Source organism: Ornithodoros turicata, chromosome 6 (assembly GCF_037126465.1).
Source record: "Ornithodoros turicata isolate Travis chromosome 6, ASM3712646v1, whole genome shotgun sequence".
Taxonomy (NCBI): Eukaryota; Metazoa; Arthropoda; class Arachnida; order Ixodida; family Argasidae; genus Ornithodoros; species Ornithodoros turicata.
This window is the reverse complement of record NC_088206.1, coordinates 71,427,928-71,439,982: the sequence shown is the minus strand read 5'-3', so window position 1 is coordinate 71,439,982 and position 12,055 is coordinate 71,427,928. Positions and strand designations below refer to the sequence as shown.

General features: G+C 42.6%; 1 protein-coding gene and 1 non-coding gene across 2 annotated transcripts in view; one reads left to right on the top strand and one right to left on the bottom strand.

The window, feature by feature from the left end:
- The window catches only part of LOC135397288 (uncharacterized), a 368,507-nt gene that overhangs the window by 278,627 nt on the left and 77,825 nt on the right, over positions 1–12,055 (top strand). The window lies entirely within an intron of this gene.
- Trnat-ggu (transfer RNA threonine (anticodon GGU)) lies at positions 4,115–4,187 on the bottom strand. Its single transcript has one exon. It is a non-coding gene; the product is annotated as a tRNA-Thr (tRNA).

The window sequence follows — 12,055 nt, the reverse complement described above, 5'->3', positions numbered from 1 at the left end:
CTACAGTAGTTAGGTTACTGCAGGCGCCAACTACTTCCGATTTTGCCGCAAGTTTTACGGCACGATTGTGCTTCCGACTTTTACCTCGAGCTACTTGTTTGATGAGAAGGGAGGTGCAGAGCAATTGTGCCGTGCATGTGTACTAAATCTTCACTTTTATCACTGCTTGTGATTCATATTTAGGTGTCCAAGAACACTATAGAATGGGACTGGTGTTGATGGACAACATTAAGTAATTATAGATGTAGTTAAAATACATTGCAGTAGTTAAAGAAGTAGTTTTACCTCCCCTGAAAAGTAGTTTAACTGCTAGTTAAACTACTCCATCGCGAAGTAGTTAGTAGTTATAGTTAAACTACTGTAGAAGTAGTTAACGGCCATCACTGGTGTATTGACGCCATGAGGGGCTGTTATGCCGCATAAAATGATAGGCAACATTGAGAGTCGCAGATGTATTACGAATCAGTCTTCGTAGAACCATTATTTCAGTACTATAGTACTCATTTTATAGTGTATAGATGTTTTAGTAGAAACTTAAGTGTTGATGCATTTTCTCAATGAACAAAATTGTCTGCTATCGCGCACGCATTCGCACTCTGGAGAAACGGTTTTGTTACCGTGTACTACCCCTGTCACGCGGGGAATTGAATGTCATTTCCATCGAATGGCATTTATACTGAATGCCATTCGGACGTGATGCGTGATGCGAAGACTAGCCTCAAAGTATTAGGACTGTACTAGACCAAAGTGTATGCATACATATCTGATCAAGTTTTTGTCTTTTTTCAAAAAAAACTTTCTAAACACTGTATGGAGGCGAAATTTTCATCCGCAACTGTTCATGATGACATACAACACCCTTAACAAATACTACTATTTTTTGTTTGTTGTGAAGTCGTTCTTTTTCACGCGAAAAATTCTACCGGGAAAAGTAAGAACATAACGCGTGTACACCACATCAGTGCTATCTTGTCTACCATGGCTGCTGATATGCTGAGACGCGTCTTTTCGCATATCGTTTCTGGGGAGCTTGAGAGTACCATAACGTCTCATCGATCGAGACTAGACCGCAATCCTGAAAACTAAAACTAAACTATAAACTAAAACTATAAAGTATACCGGGGAGTAATGCAGGAATGGAAATTAGCCTTTCATCCTACATGATAAAACAAAACTCTACAAAAATTGACAAATATTACGTCCCCAAACTACCACTACTCTCTTTTCTACAAAGTGCCTGCAATGTTTAAAAGGAAAACAACAAAAACAACAACAACAACAAAAAAAGTACATTTCCTGCTTCCGAAGAACCTTCTCTATGCATAAACAGAGATAGCCTAAGTGTACAGGCATCGCATGCTCTTTAATCTTCTTAAGTAGCTCAAAACTTTATACTGCGAGAGCTCTTGATACAAATGACTTCAACTTCCGACATTGCTCTGTGCGCTTTATCCGAAAGGCACACTTGAAGCCGCGCACATGCGTTCATGCCATCTATCATGTGATTCTCCACTTCCTGATATAGAAGCGAACATGAAACAACACCATACATTCATGTTACGCTGCGCCACGAAGCACGGAAAAGGCTCGAGATATGAGCCGTGCTTTGCAATTCAAGGATGAACGATGTTTCTGCAAACGCGTATCGGCACGGTCTGCTTTTAAAACATTTTCCATTCCCTTCTTCATGTTGGAGAAGCAGCTATATATGCGCAGATTAATATTACCGCTAACAAGCCCCGAAGGTTATCATAAATAAGTAAATATACCACGGTATGCTTTGTACCACTGCTTACCCTTACATAAGGATTTACATTTATCTCGCGATCTGTACCTTACGCAACTGCGAGTGTGGCCAACTGGTGGACAAACGGAATGATGTGCGCATGACTCGGGCTTTTCTCATCAATGGAGCTACCTTATGAACTGGCTTATATTTTCCATCATTTATATTACATTACTTACAACTACAGTTAAGTGAAAAAAAAATAGCATAGGCTCTTTGGCTGCACGTTGAACATATGTTTATAAGTCCCAAACGTCGCCACACCAGCATTGGACACCTGTTTCGGCCTTATTGGGCCTTCATCAGCAATGCGTAGGTGGGCGACGTTTGAGCGAGTGGCGTCGGAAGGTCACGTGGAACGTGATGTCCTCCCGTTGATTCACAAGAATGAAGCATATAGTAGATTAATGTGTGAGTTTCGTTGCAAAAAAAAAAAAGGCGCGTTTACATTTTATTTTTTCCCTCGCGCCGTACGGAAGTGGAATTAGTTGCCATCTTGTCTTACACAAGCGCCATCTTCAACCCGGTTTTTACTAGACTAATTAAGTTCAGTAGTGACACACTAAAGAAGTAGAGGTGGAACAGTTATGTACAACGGCCATTGTGTTTTCAATTTTCAGGAGTCATATTAAAGCGGCAAACCCGAAGCCATCCACTGTCAATAATGTAAGTCACCCTGTTTTTCTCTAATTTTTTTCTACTTCTTTTTTTTTTCAAGTCGAAACTGCGAGCAAAAGGCGACAATACAGCGCGTAAATAGGAGATAATTCCAGTGCTCCAGAACACCGTCATAATTGTTTGTGAACAACTACATATTTTTCTCGAATCGCTTTTCACGTTTTCAATACCAGATTTGGAAAGGCAGCTTGTTTATGCCTCTTGGTGTGAGGAGGCTTTCAGTAATGAATTCTGCGCACACTGTCCGGCTGGCTTCACAATAACTACACCGCTCCTGGTTTTTTTTTAATATTTTTATTTTTTTCTGTACATTGTTATTGTATGGTATATTAGGGTATTTCCAGTGATGGCCAGTAGTTAACTACATGTAGTTAAACTACTAGTTAAACTACCTGATTGTAGTTAAAAGTAGTTATCAACTACTTGCAGACATGTAGTGTGCAACTACTAGTGAAACTACTATTTCGAGTAGTTAACTACAGTAGTTAGGTTACTGCAGGCGCCAACTACTTCCGATTTTGCCGCAAGCTTTACGGCACGATTGTGCTTACCTTGATTGATGATTGATTACCTTGACACATTCATTGTTTGATGAGAACGGAGGTGCAGAGCAATTGTGCCTGCATGTGTACTAAATTTTCACTTTTATCACTGCTTGTGGTTCATATTTAGGTGTCCAAGAACAGTATAGGATGGGATTGGTGTCGATGGACAACGTTAAGTAGTTAGAGATGTAGTTAAAATACATTGCAGTAGTTAAAGAAGTAGTTTTAACTACCTCCCCTGAAAAGTAGTTGAACTACTAGTTAAACTACTCCATCACAAAGTAGTTAGTAGTTATAGTTAAACTACTGTAGAAGTAGTTACTGGCCATCACTGGGTATTTCATGCTAATTACCGTCATTTCTTCTCTGCGTGGCCCTCCACGATGTGGTCTAAGGTCAATGCGACCCGCGACTCGATTTCAGTTTGAGGCACCCCGGTAGCTCATCGAGCGTCAGATCAATTCCCTACCACAATCGCTAACATATATTAAACGAGCGAAAAAGTTAGAAAATAACGATAGCGGCAGCCACTTTAATGTAGGCAGCAACATCGTAGAGCGCATTCTGTCAACACGCACACACGACGGATCGATAACAGTGCTTTTCTGTATAGCTAATAGACACTCAGTGCGCACTTACTAGCGTCGATAACCTTCTTTACCTATATGCAGAACTAGTACGGTCTAGGCTTAGCGAGATCGCGTTATGGGGCTGACAACCTGGATAAAAAATAAGCTATTAATGAAAAGATCGAAGCTGTATATATTTTTTTTCGAGAAATTGAAGGAGAGATAGATAGGGATATTGGGAAACTTTCGGACGTCAATGCCGATATGAATCACGTTTAACATAATGTTACGAAAGGAGGGTTGACTTTTTTTTAGGGACTTGATGATGTCCGGATGAGAGTTCATAAGATTGGCGAGTCAGATACAGGTCTTGTTCCTGTATCTAGGCAGGTCTTCATTACAGCCTGTCAGAAATAATAGTGTACATGATAAGGACATGATGCAATTTATCCTTCTTTTGAAATGTGCTCTGAGCTCAAGTATTAGAAATTTCATGGCAGATGAAAGAATGAAAGATGGAAGTCACTGAAAAGGGTAGCCAGCTGTAGGACTCGAACCCACATCTTCTGGATTACCGGTCCAGCGCTCTACCAATTGAGCTAAGCTAACAATTTGAGGCTTTGTATGTATTTGTCCCTTCTATGTTGTTCCAGCCTCAGAACATCGGTATTGTCTCATGTTCGTGGCAGATTATTTTTTTATGCTGATAGCAATGGATGGGCATATGGCTGCTGCCAGCGTTTGACGCTTCAAATAGGAACAAATACGAAGAATGGGCGCTTTAAGTGGCTGCTGCGGAGAGCGAGTGTTTGGCACTCCTACCGTTAAGTGGTTACGCTCGCACCCCGAGTTTCGCACGCGAGCGCGCCCTTCACGCACCTGTTTTTTGGAAAGTGCAAACGTGAAAGTCTGTTAAGAGCTTGGTTAGCTTCGTGGTGAAGTGTTTCTAGAGTTACGCCATCCACAAACACTCTGGTGTCGTCCGCGTAAAGGGTACGCTCTGCTGACTAGAACTCTGGCAGATCATTGATCAAAATTAAAAAAAAGCAGAGGGCCCAGGATTGAACTCTGAGGTGCCCCAACTATGTTTTGTAGGCTTAGTTAAGTATCTAATTAAAGAGTTGAAGTGGCGTACCTCTTATTCCGTACAGTTCTCGTTTCAGCAGTAATCTCTCATGATCTATGAGGTCAAACACCTTTTGTTTGATCTATAAATATGCCCATTATTAATCTTTTTCTTATCTATGGCTGTTCTAACTTTCTCAACAGTGTTGAGTAGCGCCAAATCTGTAGATTAACCTGGTCGAAACCCGAACTGACATTCCGACAAGAAGTCGATCAGCTTCTTGAGTGAACTCAGCACAGCTATGGGCCTATAATTGGAAATCTGGAGCCTATCCCCCTTTTTGTGTACTGGTATGATGTTAGCGACCTTTAGTTCCGCCGGAAACGCTCCTTCTAAGAAAATGTCATTTATAATACGAGACGAGAAAATGTTTCATGAACCTGGGTGAAATGTTGTCGTACCCAGTGGATTTTTTTTTTTTTACTTTCGTGTTTAACATGATAGTTTCCACTTCCTCTGCACACGTTGGTTCCAAGAAAAATGTTGGTGAACGCCTTTCTCGTAGCATATAACTAAATCATTTCTCGCTGGAGGTACATACTCGACTTGGTCTGTGACGCTACAAAAGTATTGGCTTCAGTTTCAGTTAAGGCTGCCGGCAACTGTACATTGAGGGCATCTGTCATTTTGGCAGTGATGGGCGGTACTTGAAGTACGCGGGACTTTGGAAGTACTTTTACTTTAGTTCAAGTAGTTCTGCTAAATAATACTTTCTACTTTACTTGAAGTACATTTTGCTGTACTTTCGGTCCAAGCACTTCGGGTATTTTTCTGTGAGCCTTGCTAGCTCTCTGTACGACACCTGGCACCGCATCCGGTATGTCACCGCGGTGTTCATCGTGATGTTCACAGCACTGCGCCAAGGCGTATTTTAGCCACCTCGCAATGCTGTTAAGAGTCATTAATTTGGCACGCCTCAAAGTGCTCTTTCGCGTTGCTTCCTCATGCATATAGTGTCCGCGTGTGGTTTGTCTGAGCCAGGTCCCCCAAGGTCGCCATTTTCCCATGTATTTGTTCCTATCCCGATGCGTGCAATGCCGGAGGCCGCCCTTAGATACCCCATTGTTACCAGATGTTGGCTTGCGTTTGATTGTAGCGCGCTAAAGATCCAGTTGAAGCACAATCCAAGCCAGGCCAAGTCACCGAAGGAGAAATGGACGACTGCGCCTGCGGCGCCTGGTGTACGACAGGTACGCTATGTGATGCACGCAGCCGTGCACTAGATCCTTCCGATCGCTCAACACGTTCAAAAACGGGACCAAAAAGTGAAACACGACCCAGAAAGTTGTTATGCGCGTTGTATTTGGACGTATAAAGACTAGATTCATTCGCAGAAACAACAAAAACATTTTGCTGCTAAACTTAGCGCGCTGAAGTGATCCGGAACGGCAACAGTGGGGTATCTAGTGGCGGCCTTCTTCGTTGCACGCTTTTCCGAGGTGAGTTTGGGGGACCTGGTCTGAGCGGTTGCGTTCGAACGCATGTATGTGCATATTAGTCTCTGTAAAGAGCTAGAGGGTGCGGCATGAAAACAATGCGCTGTATTTCATAAGTACCTCAAGTACATTTCTCACTATTTTATACTTTCCTTAAAGTGTTTAACACCGGCAAGTCTTTTTAATGTACTTAAAGCTTTACTTGATGTACTTTTCCTGGTACATTGCCCATGACTGCATTTTGGCAAAATTTTAATGCAAACTTGTAAACTAGTACCTTTTGCAAACTAGCACACGTCAACCGCACATAACCTACCAGAACCGTTCAGAACTCGTCGAGCTCATAGAGGCTGCACAACATTCTACTTTTCCTATAGTACCACATAGCTCGCTTCTCCCAACACGCGTATGGGAAGGAAAGGGAAAAGAGGGACTGGCAACCAACTCAACTGGAATCATATTTCCGTTCTTTCGCCAGGCCGTTACTTTATTATTCAACTTTGACGTTTCATTTATCAACCCGGAGCGCACCGACCGTCAATTCTTATTCTTTTTTTTTTCTCTTCTCTCCCCCCCTCCCACCTCTTTTAGTACTACTTTCTCTCGCTCTTTCTACTGCGTGTATTTTTGGAAGAAATCTTTCGATATCGCGAAAAAGTTGGAAACATTTCTAGTCTTATCGAAGGGTGAAGCAATTTCGAAAGGTTTCCATTAGTTGCAAAGGCATCACGGGAAACTGTGGATTGTCAGTCGCTCTTAATAGACTTTCTTTTGTGTTGTTCTCGCTATTGTGTGTGTGTGTGCTTTTTTGCGTTTTTCTTCTGTGACGAAATAAAAAATGAGACCCAGTCTCTGCCGGGATGTTTGATTGGCTTTTGACTTCCGGCAGGTGCGTGCCTGATTCTCGGCAGTTGCTTCGTTACCGGACTTGCTGCGAAGACTTCATCATTTCTCCACTCTTCATCGTTTTTCAATGTCTGCGTGATTTTTTTATTTTATTTTTTTATTCTTTCGAGTGGCTGGAAGCAGATGCAATTATGCCGTCGTCTGTTTAAAAAAAATGACAGGTGATAACGCGAGAAAGGTGGAATAGGCAAATGGATCGTAGAGGACGGGAAAAGAAGGGACGAATAAGGGGGAGAGAGAGCGAAGCTAACATGGAAGAAGAGGAAGAGAAGGAGCAAATGATAGGACCGTACAGAGAGAGAATGAAACTCGTCTGGTAAGAAATGGAAGAGTGTTAAGTGATGATGGAATGGTAAAAAAGTTTATAGCAAAGATTGGGGTGTGGGGAACGGGAAAGAGAAGGGAAGTAAGGGAAGAGAAGGGAAGTGAGTAGGGAAGAACAGGCGGAAAGAAGGTACAGAAGGCCAGGGAGAGAGAGTGTATGTGGCTATTGGGAAAGTATGAAAAGGGAAGGAAGGCGATCGCGACAGAAGAGCGAGAAGGGTGTCGATTTTTTACTTTTCACCAGCTTTCGACTTTTTTTTTTCGGAGGGGCTGATGTTGCTGATGTTGAAGAAGCTCGGTGTAGTAAAAGTATATGTTGATTGGCTCGCGGCGTAGTACATTAACGAATAAATGTAACTTTTCTAATTAAGTGTGTCACATATTATACAAATTAGACTGAACGATGACTGAACGAACTAAGAGCATACACTAAATATGTGTACACCCACATGGTTACTTGGTGGCGTGTCTCTGCCGTGCTAGCTGTCTGTGTCTGCTCAGGTGTGGCGGCATGTTGGGGATGAGGGGGGCGGGGGGTATCGTGCTTCCTGGGCCGACTTCACAGGAGCAGACATCTTCCTTACAGCGTGTGGGGGAATCAGTGAAAACACCCAACAGGGCAGGCGGAGCCGGGATAGAAGACTTCAGAAAATCCCAGAGTGCTTAGCACCGCTTTGAACTCTGGGAACTTGTGCTCTCGGAAAGAAAGAAGAAGGCCTCTAAACTGTTTCGATTCTCCTCTCCTCTCCCCTATCCTTTTCTCCTCTCTCGGCCCATAGTCCACGACGTGTCAAGGTCAGCGGAAACGAAACGTAAAGGACTATTCTCCCTTCCCCCACTGACAATAAGCTCCCAGAATGCCACGCGTGCGCGAGGAGCACTGGGATTTCTTGAAATCGTCTATTGAAACCCAGGTCACTTCCCACCCTCGTCGTTGAAGGCGATTACTTTATCAACTAATGCTTGACTCTACCAAAAATTATGAAACAAGACAAATCAAAATGAATTCAAACTCGTGTTCTCGTTGCAGCGCCTCATACTTCGACTGCCCTTTCCACCATCAGCGTGTCGTGTGCATGATGCGCGTCAGTTGTGACCTTCGACAAGCCCGCCCCTCTCATGCATAGATCACTAGGGATAACTGTGTGTGCAAGCTGATGACGATGACTGTTGGGCTCTCTAGATGCACTCTGAACGAAACAAAAGGCGAGGGTGACCGTCATTTGTCTCGGGACGCAAATGTGCTATTAACTAGGAGGGAGTTTTCCCTAATTGCGCTAATTTTTGCCCCCATCTCCCTAATATGCTCCCTTGTGAATAATACAGACGTGAATAATGAGCCACTGCTGCTGCTGCGCCGCTTGCTGTCCACTTTGGTGTAGCAGTGAAATGGAACCCTCTCTAAAAATGGCATTTCGTTCTTTGTTTTTCAGTTCTTTTTTTTTTTAGGCACGAGGGAAACAGCAGCGATTTTACGCTCCAATTTGTGCCTTTATCAATGCAAGCCGAGCTGAGAGGAGGTAGTCATTTTGACCGAATGAAATTTTGGGGTAGCTGCCTTCCTTATTTATTTATTTTCTTTTTTTTTCACCAAAAGATGAAACTTGTGGCGCGTTTTTTAAACTTTTATTTCTTTTTTAACTGTGAGAAGGAAAGAATAAATAAATTGGGGCCTAGAATAAGGGCAACCCGATCAGGCAATAACAGCACGCGTTCCTCTTTGTGAACAATTTTGCGTCACAGCGTTTCTTGCTTTTTTTTTTCTTTTTAGCAACGTAGTAGCAACATTGTACTGTGCAGGAACCCAGGAACCTTCCTTCTTTTGATGCGTCCTCATCATCAGCTGCACCGATGCTGACACATTCAAGGCGTGATTAGGGTAACACTAAACGGCACCTTCCCTGATGACATATCACTTCGTGTTGCTATTCCCTTCGTAGCAACGTGCAATAATAGCAATATAAATATCACTATTAAAGATAGGCGTAATAACAACAGCACAAGAAGGTAACAGATAACGTCTTCAAGCGATCCTACCCTCTCACGAAGAGTGAAACGGACATCTGCGAACATCTGGTATTGCTGCGTATATAGCGGACACATAATAATGCCATTTACCAAAGGAAAACATTTTCCGTAAGGAAATGTTCGAATCTATAAAAATAAATTTTTTAAAAGCGCGAAAGACAGGAACGCGAGTTTCACTATGAACACTGTTATCAACACAAAGGTGGTTTGTTCAAACCCGAGTAGTCAAGATAAGGATCGAGTAGATGAGGTTTATTCCGGTGAGTGGTGTGACAACGCTACCTCTTTTTCTCCAGGTAATCTAATTCTCGATTCTCGTCGGCCAAGTGAAACTGATGGCACGCTAACGCATTTATCTATAGACCCGCTTTATCGACTACATTCGCTATTAGATATTCTTGTGGAGGAATCCATAAAAACGACATAATTGAATTGAACGTGAAGTTTTGAAGTTTTTTCTACGTACAACTGGGCTAATGGGCATTCTATGATTTGCTAAGTGTTTGCTGTGGGTGCACCACTGCAGTGATTCTTCTTGTTTGTCACTTTACATTTACTATAGTGTGAAACGTTTAAACTGCATATTATTGCACTTCACACTGTAACTCGTTCATCTGTTTGTATCCACCGTGTGTAGGCGTGCTGGGGTAGCCAGTCCGAGTTTGTCGCGACTCACATGTTTTCTTTATCACGTCACCATCACCATCACCGTCACCGTCACCATCACCGTCACCATCACCATCACCGTCACCATCACCGTCACCATCACCATCACCGTCACCGAATGGCACATAATCTAGGATATGAGCACAAAAAGGAGCAGACAGGTCCGGGTCAACGATTGAGAAGCAAAATTTGCATAAATTTTGAACTGCTAAAAAGAAGTTGCTTTTATATAAATGTGTGTCTGTGCATTTTGAAAACCGAAAGAGAAGCAAAAAACACGGTATTTTCATTCTTGTACGACTTAGACGTATTAGTGAACATCAGAGAACAAATCATATGGAACATAAATTATAACGATGGTATCATTCGTAATTTGCTAATATCGCTATTTGCTATTGCTATTTGCTATTGCGTAAAAGACACGGACAAACCCGATCAACACACCACACCATCAACGTAACGTCGTTACACCAGCTTGCTAGCGTTTTCATGCTTTGTTCGTAAATTATAAATATAGACTTTATTTCGTTCCAGGATACAAATAGCGTCGACACATTCTCCTCTTGTGCTCGCGAATAGCTCATCGAAGATACTCTACTGAAACAGACATGAGCTCGCTGTAGCTTAAGATCAACGTTCGAAGACCTGAAAAAAAAAAAAAAAGACATTCTTGCCAAACGTACTAAAAAAAAAAAAAGTCTCCCCTTTGAGGATCACGTGACGCGCGAATGCTTGCGGCGGCCACATTACTGGCGAAGTACACATCGTAACACGAGACAAATGTACCACGTACACACGCACTTGTGAGCGGTACACCAGCAAAGTAAGGCTTGTCGGGGCACGAGCCGAGTATAAGCTTCACATTTAGGTAGGATTACCGTGAGGGATCTCCAGGCTCGCCAGAGGGCTTAAGTCGAGGTGCACTCCTCTATAGGTTATAGGATTGAAATACGCCTGCAGAAATGTAACTCTCGCTATCTTCTTACAAGCATTTTTTTATTTTTTATTTTTTTTATTTTTTGTGTGTACTGGGGGTGTCTTCGTAGGTAAGAGGACATTCGACGCAAAAATGGAGGATAGTACTAATTTTTCTCTTGTGTGGTCGAGGATGAATGTTGTCTATCGAGAGTATAATATTGCTATTATGCGGGTTCTTTTTTTTTTTTTTTTTTTTTCAGGATCAAAGCAAGTTGGATTTTTTTTTTTTTTTTGCGTGTGTGAAGTGTTTGTGCTCAGTTTAGACGTCTAGTACTCTGTACTCAGTCTAAGTGCACTATAGGAAACGTGTTCTTCAACTTACCTTTCTTATTGTTCTTTTTTTTTTCGCATACGTATGTGTAAACGAATCGTATATATACTCTGAACTATTTCGATTCTAAGCGGAAGAAGTATTACAGAAATTCTTCTGTCGGTATGAAATTCCAAGTTCCAGTTCCAGATCTGAGTGACGTAATAGCTGATGTTGCTGTTGCCAGTACAGGTCGTTGTAAGCATGCGTGACCGTTATTAATTTAATTGCTCGATTTAGTACCTGCGTCCCGATGGAGGGAGACATTTCTCACTATGTAGCATGATGAACGGGAAGTCATAGAATTGTACCATGCAGTTGTAAAATAGCTTATAGCCCACTCTACGAGAACCGCCCCTTTTAAACTCGGGAACATCCGAATTTGGAAGGCAACATTAATCCATACTAATACACCCACCGAGTTAGATTTCGTTCTTTTTAGTTTCTGTTAGCGCCACGAAGCAACTGCGGCCATGAGCGGCATTCAGACGTGGACAGATGGATGGCGCGACAACAGTTGAAAGGAATAAGAGACAAGGGGGCTTAATATGCGTCCTGGGCCGACTTCAGAGGGAACTGTGCCGGCTTTCTTCAGAAAAGTCCGCCGGAAAACACTCTTAAAACATCAAGCAGCCTCTGCCGGTGATGGGACTCGAACCCACCTCCTCCCAGACCTTGATGCTGCCTCCAAGTAACGGGTACT